This window comes from Nicotiana attenuata, chromosome 9, assembly GCF_001879085.1.
Source record: "Nicotiana attenuata strain UT chromosome 9, NIATTr2, whole genome shotgun sequence".
In the NCBI taxonomy this organism is placed as follows: Eukaryota; Viridiplantae; Streptophyta; class Magnoliopsida; order Solanales; family Solanaceae; genus Nicotiana; species Nicotiana attenuata.
In genome coordinates this window covers 46964533-46977955 of record NC_031997.1, presented here as the reverse complement: position 1 = coordinate 46977955, position 13423 = coordinate 46964533, and the positions used below count along the sequence as shown (strand labels likewise).

General features: G+C 35.2%; 1 long non-coding RNA gene across 1 annotated transcript; it reads left to right on the top strand.

Annotated features, from left to right (window-relative positions):
- LOC109232386 lies at window positions 9502-13423 on the top strand. Its single transcript, XR_002068956.1, has 2 exons — window positions 9502-9683; window positions 12948-13423. It is a non-coding gene; the product is annotated as an uncharacterized LOC109232386 (long non-coding RNA).

Genomic DNA, 13423 nt, shown 5'->3' with positions numbered 1-13423 from the left:
AAAGAGTGACACAACTATTTTAATTAGTCTTGGCATGACGTAAAACTTGAGGAAAAGTATGAAGTATTTATGCTAGGTTCTAAGTGTTGATATAAACCTTTGTCATTGGTGCGATGCTTAAGTACATTTGGAAATTTGTTTTTTGCCGATGTGCTAAATTTTTAAGTTGCTCGAGGAAGAGCAAAAGTCTATGTGTGGGATGGTGATAAATTACCAAAAATGCATATTTTTTGAGTGTATTTTCATCTCATTTGTCGTGTGAGATGGGGGAGATTACTTGGTTTTTGAAGTGAAATATGCGCATTACGTGTTTCTTATATGTAGGAGTAAGTTTGGATGATAAGTGATCAAAAGATGTCAATTTGTTGCAAAAAAAGAAAAAGATGGAAGAACTGGGAGCTTGTCTATTCTCGTGCATGGCAAGAAAACAGATGCAGAAAAGGTTACAAGTGCATTCACAAAACAGTGAAGTGAAGCAAAGGCATGGATCGCTTCGCGAAATGAAAGAATTTCAGAAGCTTAGTCCGCGTCTATGGGCGCGCGACGTGCGAGCATTGACGTGGATTTCAGTATTTCCCATTCGAGTTTGGATTGATTAGTTCTGCCCCTTACAAACCCTAAGTGATATAAATACATCAAAGAACGACTTTTTAAGGGTTACACAATATCTTTGAAGGCAAGAACAAGCAAGGAGAAAGGCAGAAGATTCGGAAACGAGTTTTTATCTTTTTTCTTCCTTTTTCGATTATTAGTTATGAATTCTAATATTGTAATTATGCAACCAATTATGAGTAGTTAAACTCTTTTATCTAGGGTTTGATGGAACCTCTTGTAGAATGATTTTTCGTTGCGTTTAATATGAATTTGCCATTGGATTTTCTCTCCTTGTTCAACTATATGTTATTATTGTTGTTGATTTAAGGGCCCTCAAATGACTATACGTTTAGTGTGTATTGCTTGGAAAAGGGTACGTATTTAGACAGTTGTTGAACAACATCATTCCTAACATATGTGAGAAATCAATAGGAAACTTATGGGACTTATATTCTTAGCCTTTCCTGCAAGATCAGTATCCAAAAACTAGATCTTCTTGTTAACTTTCTTTTCTTATCGAATAACACATGAGAGAGAATGTTTTTTTTCTGATGTTCATACATACACTTCTTTGTTCTAGATTAAGAAGAGTCCATGCACTTATTTAACTCAGCTTGAGATACCCTAATCTTCTTTTATGTACTCTTCAGCCGCATTCTCCTGGTAATCGTGCTTTGGCAAGAGAATGCAAAGATATTAAGATTGATGGAGTATATATTGGATCTTGTACTAGTGGGAAAACAGAGGACTTCATGGCTGCCGCCAAAGTTTTTCTAGCATCAGTAAGATGATATTTCTTTATCAGAATTTTGCTATTCTTTGTCAAATGTGAGCTTAGATATTTATTCTGTGGTTATTTATCTTCTGTAACTATTTAACAGCCTGTTTAACTCAATCGTCTGGGATGCATATTGATATGCCTGACTTGCTGTTGATGCACAAGGCGTATCTTGTACTTTTCCACCTAGATCATATTCCTTTGTGTTATTGTTGAATAAGTATTTTGTGCTTAATTGATGCTCTTAGGTGGTAGTTTGAGATGTGATCTTCTTTTTAGGGAAAATGCTAGTTTTTTAAGGGAAAATGCCAGTTTTTTTTGGGGGGAAACACCAGTTGCATCTGTGTTGGCGGAGTTTTGCATCATAGCAGGAAAGAAGGTCAAAGCTCCAACATTCCTTGTCCCTTCTACTCGGGAGGTTCGTACTCTTACATATTATTTGTAATTAACAAGGTATGGAAGAATCAAATTGGTATATTATTCCATGTAGTATATATATATATATATATATATATATATATATATATATATACACATCAGGTGCTAACTAAGGAAAGAAGTAAAAGAGATTCCTACAAATCTGCTATCTATATATGGGTTATGTACACTACTAAGAAACAATCTATGTTTATTGTGTAAAGTGTCTAGGTTCATTATGTAACACTCCCCCTTAAGATGAAGCATATATATTGATCATACCCAGCTTGTTACAAAGGTAATCAACTCGAGTGTCATTTAATGTTTTAGTGAACAAATCAGCTAGCTGCTCTCCTGTCTTCACGTAGCCAGTAGAAATCAAGTTCTCCTGAATCTTCTCACGAATAAAATGACACTCAACTTTAATATGTTTAGTTCTTTCATGATACACTGGATTTGAGGCAATATGGAGTGCAGCTTGATTATCACACCAGAGTTTTGATGGAGTAGGATGCTTCAACCCAATTTCAGTTAAAAAGTAATGTATCCACATTATCTCACATGTTTATTGTGCCATAGCTCTATACTTGGATTCTGCACTGGACCTAGATACAACATTTTGTTTCTTACTTATCCATGATACCAAATTTTCACCAATAAATACACAGTAACCAGTAGTAGATATTCTATCAATCTTGGATCCAGACCAATCTGCATTTGCAAAATGATCAATGCGAGAATGATCGTGATTGCTGTATAATATGCCAAGTCCAGGAGCTCCTTTTAAGTAACATAGGATCTACTACAAAGCCTCCCAATGTTTAACTGTGGGCGTGGACATGAACTGGCTAACCATACTTACTGCAAAAGCAATATTTGGATGAGTCATAATGAGATAGTTTAATCTCCCAACTAATCTCCTGTATCTATCTGGATCATTAAATGGATCGCCATCATCTTTCATAAGATCCAAATTAGGAACCATTGGAGTAATGCAAGGCTTGGCAGCTAGCTTACCAGTTTCTGCTAGTAAGTCAAGAATATACTTTCTCTGAGATAGAAAAATTCCCTTCTTGCTTCTAGTTATTTTTACTCCCAAGAAGTATTTCAGTTGTCCCAAGTCTTTTGTATGAAACTTAGTATGCAATAAAGACATGAGAGAAGAGATTCCTGCATTATCACTCCCTGTGATAACAATGTCATCCACATATACAACAAGGAGAATAGATCCAGCTGTTGATTGCTTGTAGAAGCCAGAATGATCACATTTGCTCTTTTTCAGCCCAAATTCTTGAACTATTTCACTAATACCAAACTAAGCCCGGGGACTCTGCTTCAAGCCATATAAGGATTTCTTCAAATGGCAGACCTTGCCATACTCCCCCTGAGCAACAAAACCAGGTGGTTTCTCCATATATACCTCTTCATGGAGATCACTATGAAGAAAAGCATTCTTAATATCCAATTAATGCAAAGTCTAATTCTCAGAAGCAGCTAGAGAAATGAACAAGCGGACAGAAGTAAGTTTGGCAACCGGAGAGAAGGTGTCTGAATAATCTACCCCATTAGTCCGAGCATACCCATTAGCCACAAGTCTGGCCTTAAGGCTCGCCACAGAGCCATCAGGATTAACTTTAACCGTGAAGACCCACTTGCATCCCACTACTTTCTTTCCACTAGGTAATCCACTACATCCTAAGTGTGGTTTTTCTCTAAGGCATGTATTTCCTCAAGCATGCTTCAGACCATCCAAGATGATTCAAAGCCTCCTTCACTGTTTTGGGCATAGAAATGGAGTCTAGAGACACAATCAAAGATCTAGATGCAGGAGACAAGTGGTCGTAGGAAACAAAATTAGCACTAGAATATGTGGATATGCAAGTACGTATACCTTTGCGAAGAGCAATTGGAAGGTCACGGTTTTCTGGAGGGTCAAGTGGAGGCAAATTTGATGATGAAGGAACTGAACCGGTGCAAAACATGCATCATTCGTCTGTTGCCTCCGCGAGTAAACTTGAGAAATTGGCGGTCTTGCTAACACAGTTGGAGCAGGTGCTGAAGGCAGAATAGTGGATTGGTGCTCGATAGAACTAGGAGATGGAGGAACATCATCTCGTTGTTCTGTCAAAGTACGAATAACCTAATATACTAGCCACTCATCTTCCTCCCCTGACTTGTAAAAATGGGAGGTGCATAGAAGAGTGGTGTAGTATATGAAAATACCACATCAGTTGACACCAAATATTTGCCAAGTTCAGTAGAATAACACCGATACCCCTTCTGAAGACAAGAATAGCCAAGGAAAACACACTTCAATGCCTTGGGATCCAACTTGGTAACAGATGGTCAAAAATCTCGAACATAACATGTGCTTCCAGATACCTTAGGTTCCACCGAAAATAATGCGTTGTTTGGAAAAAGGACATTGTAAGGCACATTACCACCAAGCACAGTAGACATGCGATTAATCAGAAAGCAAGCCGCAGAGACCGCATCAGTTTAGAACTGTTTAGGAACCTTCATTTGGAACAAAAGTGCCCGAGTTGTCTCAAGTAGATGCCTATTCTTCCTCTTAGCAACTCCATTTTGAGAGGGTGTATCAACACATGAAGACTGATGTAGTATACCATGTTGTCTCATGTACGACTGAAATAACTCTGACATGTATTCTTTAGCATTATCACTCTTTAGAATACACACCGAAGCGTTAAATTGAGTTTTGACTTCAACACAGAAGGCAGAAAAGTGAGTAAACACTTCAGAGCGACTCTTCATAAAGTAAATCCAAGTTATTCGAGAAAAATCATCTACAAAGGTGACAAAATACTTATGCCCAGTTTTGGAAACAACGGGACATGGTTCCCAAACATCAGAATGAACTAACTCAAAAGCTGACTCAACTTGTTTATTAACCCTTAGACCTAACGAGATGCAATGGTATTTTGCAAATCGACATGACTCACAATCCAATGAAGAAATATTCTGAAACTAAGGACAAAGCTTCTTCAACAAAGGTAGAGAGGGGTGTCCCAATCGACAATGTGCTTCAAAGGAGACACAACACTAGAGCATACAATAGACCGTGGCTCCCATTCATCAAGGATGTAGAGATCACTAGATAAATATCCTTTACCAATAACCTATTTTGTTGTAAGATCTAGAAACAAACAATGATCGGGAAAGAATGCAACACAACAATTAAGGTCTTTGGTGATTTTACTAATAGAAATCAAGTTAAAGGCCAAGTTTGGTAAACTTAATACAGATGACAGGGTAATAGAGGAAGTTGGTTTAACAGTCCCATATCTAGCACTGCCACAAGTTGATCCATCAGCTACAGTAACTAGAGAGGGTGCTTTATGTGAGCGAAAGCTAGAAAAAAATATTTGGATTACCTGTCATGTAATTTGTGGCACCTGAATCGATCACCCATTTATTGGAAGAGGTGATAAGACATGTTTTATCTGACCCAGCAAAGACAGTAATTGAAGAATATTCCTTAACTGATTTATGATTTTGAAGGAACTTTAGAAACTCATCCGAAACCAAGATTGCTGGACTAGGAGTTGTTACATTATTATTCTTTACTATTATGTTTTCTGTTGAATAACAAACCGATTAAATTAACAGAGGTCCCCAAAGCTAAAAGATACCAAAACAGATCTCTGGTAAACACAAAGTCAACAATCTATTTAACAGAACTCCACTCCAATAATCCACTCAACCAAATCAGAGAACCAAACAAATATGTCCCCAAATCAATTAAAATCAGAGACCATCAAAGTTTCTGATAAGGGAAGACCCAACAGATAATATCAAGTATCAAATTGTAACAAAGCGTCTTACAAGGAAGACCCAACAAATACCAATTCACAAAACAAGCAATCAGATGCAAGAATATTGTTTCACGACTACTTCAGTATCCCAAAATCAAACCAAACAGTAGAAGAACTCAAACCTGACCAAAATTGATCTAATACAACCTTGTCTGAGTCTGTTCTTCACGAAAATAAGGTTCTGTTATCAGAGGATAACCAACAATCGATCGAAAATACCAAGCTAATCTCGGAGAACAAAGCTGGACAGAGAATGGACCACACACGCACCTTACGTGTCTACCGGAAAGTTTTGGTCAACTCCGGCACAAACTCAACTCCGGCGAAGCCACAGATGTGGCTCTGATACCATGTAATTAACAAGGTATGAAAGAATCAAATTGGTATATTATTCCATGTAGTGATACATATATATACATGTACAGCATGTGCTAACTAAGGAAAGAAATAAAATAGATTCCTACAAATCTGTACACTACTAAGAAACAGTCTATGTTCATTGTGTAAAGTGTCTAGGTTCATTCTGTAACATTATTCAACGTGAATGTTATGGTGTCGTACCATATGATGCAAAAGTTTGAAATGTTTCAGGTCTGGATGGATTTATATACTCTCCCCGTTCCAGAATCTGGTGGCGAAACTCGTTCACAGAATTTTGAGGATGCCGGCTGTGATAAACCAGCAAGTCCTAGCTGTGGTGCTTGACACCTCATGCGCGCTTGAATGAACCTCGGGCAAGTTTCATAATTATGATAGAAACAAGTTGATAGTAGCCATAGGTCAATGATCTAATATTCTTCAATATTACCATCTAGAATGAATGTGAGCCACGATGTTTATACAGTCAAATTGCAGTTTACCTTAAAGCATAATGCCTTATTCAATGGAGTCTAGTTGTAAATGTTTGTCATACCATTTCAGCATACTTGATATTGTAATTTAAATTATATTCTTGCCTGGGTCAATAACGTGGTCTTTGCATTGCAGATCAGAAGTTTTTTCAACCAGTTTAGCATTAAAAGGTAGTTGATTGATTTGTCCTTACAAGATTAGCTCATTCGTCTTATGGCTAGTTCTTCAAGTTAATTACTTATTAACAATGAAATGAAAGGTCATCACTATATTGCAACGCGCAACAACTTGACCCCAACGAGCATTTTGATTTGCTGGTCTGTGTCTCAACCACAAACAGAAATTTCCCTGGACGAATGGGTCATAAGGAAGGTCAAATTTATCTTGCATCTCCATATACAGCTGCAGCATTAACATTAACTGGTCACATTACTGATCCACCGAGAGTTTTTAATTTGCTTTAACGTGCTTGATCGTTCATGTTAATTAAGCCGCACTTAAGCTTGAATGCATTGTGTATTGTTGGTATACCTGAGGACTTCGTGTTTCAATGAAGTAAGATTGGCAAAATTTAGGTTTCTCTAGTTCTCTTAACTATAGTTACATTTATTTACTCGTGGAAAGTGAAACGTTGGCTAGTCACTCACGAGCCACTTGATTTAGCTTATGCAAAGACTTGGTTCAAAGAGTAGAGGCGTTTCTTCATTACATTCGATTGGCTATTGTCTTATGTGAATGCACCAAGTTTACCACACGGCTAGCTAGTGTGTAGACGTGCTGAATTGTGTGAATCGTCTCGCCTAAAAGGTTAATGTTCATGTACTCTTTGTTTGCTCTAACCATTTGTCGATGGGATGAGATTCGACTTCATGACTTCTGTTTATTCTTATTCTGATAACATGTTGAATTGTGAACTCCTGGACCTATGCATTTAACTTGTTAGAAAGTGAGCACTTTCATTTATTCGTTTAAGTTACTACTAAAAAACATCTGTTTACCGACGCAGCAGTACCGACGGACTTTTTTCCGTCGGTATTCCGAAGGACTTTCCGACGGAGTCTCTCGATACTTTTGAATTTTTTGATTTTTAATTTTTTTAAAAAGGAACCGACGGACTTCCGTCGGTAAATAATGATATTTTGACCGGTCAAAATTTAAATGGTTGTGCCGACGGATTCCGTCGGTAAATTACCGACAGACTCCCTCGGAACATTTTGTATTTATAATTTCGAATTATTTTTTAGGGTGTCTGTCGTTGTTTTAAAAAAATAAATGAAAAAGAAAATAAAGTTATCCACGTACTCCATCGCTATTGCATTTATATAATATTTTGAATTTTGTTTTTACAGTACCGATGGACTTCCGTCGGTAATTTAAATATATAATCTTATGCATAATTATTTTTTATTTTCTATTACACAATACCGAGGGAGGCCGTCGGTAAGTCCCTCGGTAAATATTTACTTAATTATCTTGGTGGTTGATTAGCCTATTTATTGAAATTTACACTAAGTGAAGGTAATTACACTACTAATTAAAAATATATTAGTGGTAATTAGCTTAGTAATTTATAATTACACAAAGTAAAAGTAAATTTGTAGTATCCTTAACTACATTGATTAACCTATACATTAATAATTACACACTAAGAAGAATTGTATTATGTAGTTGTTTCCATAAGAAATATTAGTGATGATTTATCTTATAAATTGATAATTAATGTAAGCAGAAGTGTATTAATGGTATCTTTAAGTAACGTTAATAATTTATTATCATACACATTGATAATATACTAAGCAAAAGTGTATTAGTTGTATTTAGCTTGTAGATTGATAATTACACGAAATATAAGTGTATTATTAATATACCTATAAGTAATGTTGGTGATTGATTAGCCTATATGCATTAATAATGGCACTAAGTATTAGTGAACTAGTGCCATCCTTATATAAGCGACGTTAGTGATTGATTAGCCTATACATTGATAATTATACACTAAATGGAAGTGTATAATGCTATTTGTGAGGAATGTTTGTGATTGTTTATCTTTAGTTTGATAATTAAAGTAAGTAGAGGTTTATTAGTAGTATCATTAAGTAATATTAGTGGTATCCTGAAGTAATGTTGGTGATTCATTAGCCTATACGTTGATAATTATACTAATTAAGTAGAAGTGTATTAGTATAGTCTTAACTTAAGAACTATTACTGATTGATTAGCTTATATATTAAGAATTACACTAAGTAGAAGTGTATTAGTAATACTAGTAAGAAATATTAGCGATTGATTAGCTTATATATATATATATATAAACGCGCGTTGCACGTTAATAATGGCACATAATGGTTTAAATATTTATTTAGATGAAGGAATAATAAAATTTAATTAATGAGAGAAATTTTATATATATTACTACAACAATCATCTAAATGCCGAAAAATATTATTATATTAGCATAATACGTGAATTCAAAATGAAGGGACATCATCTATAAAGGATAATCTCGCTATACCAGAGTCGACTTTTTATAATATAGTCTTGAAAGCTTATTCTTGTTCAGGACTTAGCTTTGATTGTGCTTACTCAAACACTTGTATGACATTCTTAATATCATACTAATCTTTTTTACTTTGTGTTCTATTTTTCTAATCTCTAATACTCTTTTTATGAAATAAATTTATGTATCATAAGTCTTTTTTTTAACTTGAAAAATAAATTTACTCATATGATGAATTTGAAAAATAATTTAATTGGATTCTCTTACCATTATGTGCCATTATAAAAATGGGAACCCCAAAAGTTAAAAGTTAAATTGATGAAAGAACCTTCTAAATAATTGAAATGTACCTTATTTAATTATTTAATAATATTTAAATATAAGAAGGTGAATTTTGGACATTTACGAGAAGTCCTGTTAAGGAGACTCTTGGAGTTTTTATAAAAAAAGTGTGCTGACTTCAGTAGCAACGAACATTGAAAAAAAAAATATCGTTTTTAAAAGTAAAAAGAATAAAATCTAATTTCTAAAGGTAATTAGAAGGCGGGCAAAGGAATTGGGAAAAGAACAAAACCCTACCAACTCTCGAAGAAGCGCTCCCTGTTTATACGAAGAAGCTAACTCTCGAAGAACCGCTGACTCCTTCCAGATTGTACGCGGCTAACTCTCTACTCAGCGCTCATCGGTGACCTTCAGGCAACTTTATCCGGTGAGTTTTTTTTCCTCTCTATTTTCGAATTATTTCTGCTCATCGAGTGGTAGTTCAGCGTTAAGATTTGTTAATTCGGATAAGTTGAAAGTATCAATTCGGAAGCCATGTTGTAGGATCATTATTTCACACCTGAAACACCATGCTTAAGTTAATTACTAATTAGTCTGAATATTTACCCATGTGTTCATCTCTATTTTTGCTAAATTGATGGTTTAAACATGATTCTACATAAATCTGAGATCAGTCAAAGGTTCCTCTCATGTACATTGATTGTCTAGTTGCATTAATTTTATATGCAAGTTCATATGCTTTTATGTCATGCTTCTATGTTGTTATTGATACAGAATTAACGCAACTAATTTTATTGGAAAACCCTTGATCAGCAAAATAGCTTCTGAAGTGTGTTTAAAGAAATAATTAAATTAGCAAAGTAATTTTGGTATGTTCTTTTGCTTTTCTGTGGGAACTTTGTAAACTTCAAGTTGAGACACATTAGGAGATTTACTTCAAAGAAGTTAGAAACCTATAAAATAAAAGGAAAAGAAAAGGTTGACAATCGGAATAATCAATTAATTAACTACATACGCCTCAATCTCATATTAGCTAGTGTATGACTGCATGAATTCCTTGAACTTTGTAACACTTTATTCATGTCTATTTCAGTCCATTGTAAAGAATTTATCTTCTAATGTGAACTTTGTAACACTTTATGTTTATCTAGATAGTACTTAATATTTATATTATATCATACCATTGTGTAATGAATGCCCTACAATTTTTGTTGAGTCATGCAGGTTGTAGTTTATGTCTAATATCTATAATTCAGTTCGTCGATTTTTGGGTTGGTAGGTGTTTCTCATGGCAGATGTGTTGTGCAATTATCACTGCTAAAACATTTCATATTTTCCTTATGTGAATTTATAGTAAGAATCATAGTTTTATTTGCTTCTTATTTCAAATAGCTCTTTGATTCTATCCTTTCAAGGAACTATCTTATATGTGGTTGGATTCCTTGGGCTTTGTTTCTATGGCTTTAATGGTTTCAAAAAGGAAATAGTGGAGTACAGAACTAATGCTTTTCGTTAACCTTTCGAATGGGCAGGGTTAGAATAGAAATTGCATTTTGCATAAGTTGCCCAGCCTAGGTCAAATCTACAGAAGTCCTTTTTGTTGTAGTGTCACTGTCAACATTCTTATGTTGTAATTGTTATAAAATTATATGAGTAAGAATAATAAATTTGTTGTTTGTATATGTAGATGGAACATCGTATGTGGATGTACGATAGGAATCTTCCTAATCGGCGAGGTTTAAGAAATGAATTTGTACAAGGTGTTGATGAGTTTATTAATCATGATGTGTCATTTAGCCAAAATAAGGAGATGATTAGGTGCCCTTGTGCGAAATGCAAGTGCAGAAAATGGTTGAAACTAGAGGATGTTAAGACTGATCTATATAGTAAGGGCTTTATGGATAATTACTATGTGTGGACTAGTCATGGGGAGACTGAGGGTAGTGATGGTAATATTTATAACCATAATTTTGATATTGGTGGAAGTAGTCAAGATCCTAGATTACATGAAATGGTTATGAATGCTTTTGGAATGTACAATGAGGATGACAACCAACAATATGTTGATGAAGCTCCCAATGAAGAGGCAAATCATTTTTATGCACAGTTAGAGGCTGCTAGTCGTCCACTTTGCAATAACATGTCACACTCTAAGTTGTCTGTAGCGACTAGACTACTAAGTATTAAATCAGATGCCAGTGTTTCTCAAGCGGGCATGGACTCCATGATTGAGCTTATGAAAGAACTTAATCCGAACCTAGACATACCCGATAATTACTATAAGGCAAAGAGATTGGCTTCCAAGTTAGGGCTTTCTTCCGAGAGAATTGATTGTTGTGAAAAGGGTTGCATGTTGTATTATAAGGATGATGTAAACTTAGAGAACTGTAAATTTTGTGGAATGTCTCGCTTTAAACAGCTTGTCAGCGGGAATAAGGTTGCGGTTAAGTCTATGCATTATTTACCTCTTATACCAAGGCTGAAAAGGTTGTATGCATCGATGAGTTCCGCTCCACACATGAGGTGGCACTATGAAAATAGAAGGCCACCTGATGTTCTATGTCATCCATCTGATGGAGAGGCATGGAAGCACTTTGATAGAGTGTTTCCAGATTTTGCTAATGAACCAAGGAACATTCGGTTGGGTTTGTGTGCTGATGGATTCACACCATTTTGTATCTCAGCTACTCCATAGTCATGTTGGCCCGTCTTTGTCACATCGTATAATCTTCCACCTGAGATGTGTATGACAAGTCCATATTTGTTCCTAACTTGCATTATCCCTGGTCCCCGCAATCCAAAGAGCTTGATTGATGTATATTTGCAGCCTTTGATTCATGAATTACAAATTTTATGGCATGAAGGTGTTGTAATATTAATCATTGTTTTCTTGTTTTTTTTGTTTTCCAATATATCTCACATAAAAGGGAGAAATGGAGTAGTTCATGGGGGTATAATGATAAGTAGGGTTATGATTTGGTTGATTTCTCTTTTTGTTGGTATGATTAGTGGAATCCTTCACTTAAAGTAAAGAAAGATGATGAAACTTCAAATTCTGTGTTTGAACAGTTTAGGTTTTTATGTAAAGTTTCTTTGAACAAAAACAAAATATTCCTATAATAGCCCCTATAGTCTGTTCCCCCTACCCTTTCAAGATTTCACCATCATTTTAAATTAACCTCATATGAAAGGAAGAAAATCAATCTCTTTTCCTCTCTGACAAACGTACTCAATTTAAACTAACTCAACCTAATAAACAATAGGAAGGATCTGGACAAAATAATAATATATGGAGCATATTGTATTGACTCGATCTGTTCAGTTGGTTTAAAATACCATAATATAATGTTGAAGTCGGATAAAATGCTAAAAGCTACAAATATTATATTGGTATTAACACTACTAAAAATCACCTGTTTACCGACACAAATATTATCTGGTTTATGATTTTTTGTTAAGTGTCATTTGCATAGAAGGCTTGGTATATCATTTAGCTTATGAACTGCTATTGAGCTGCTCTGTTAAGCTTTTACTATTTGATCACTTTTTTTAAGTGTGAGAATTAATCATCTCTAGACTTGGTGTTTCTATTGTGTTCTCTTACCTAGTTGAAGCTTATGAAGTCAGGTGTTGAATTATTCAATTCTAACTCTTCGTGTGTTTTTTCCACTTCTCTTTTGTGGATTACAAGGTATTGGGACATCCGCCACCGTGCAAAATGAGGACCTTGAGGAGATGCGGCGAATAATTCAACAACTTTCTAGGAAATGTGCCGATGAACGGAAAAAAAAGGAAGCATGAAGAGAAGATTAGAGACGCACTTAGGAATGACATTGAGTCCCTCAAGGCTCAAGTGAATCACTTAATCGGCTTGCCCCGCTCTCCGCCAAAAAGAAGCCGACGGTCTCCGCCAAAAAGCCACATTTATGAAGAGGATGAAAGTGATGGAAATAATACAAATGATGAAGAAGATGAGGAGGAACCCGAAGATGAGTGATTTTATGTTTGGTTGGATTGTTGTTTAGTTGGATGTTAACTTTGAATGTTAAGTTTTGATGTTTGGTTGGATAGTTTCGATGATTGATGGGATAATTTGGATGTTTGATGGGATAATTTGAATGTTTAGATATAGTTTATAAAGTTTTTTTGTTGTTAAGTTGAGTTTTA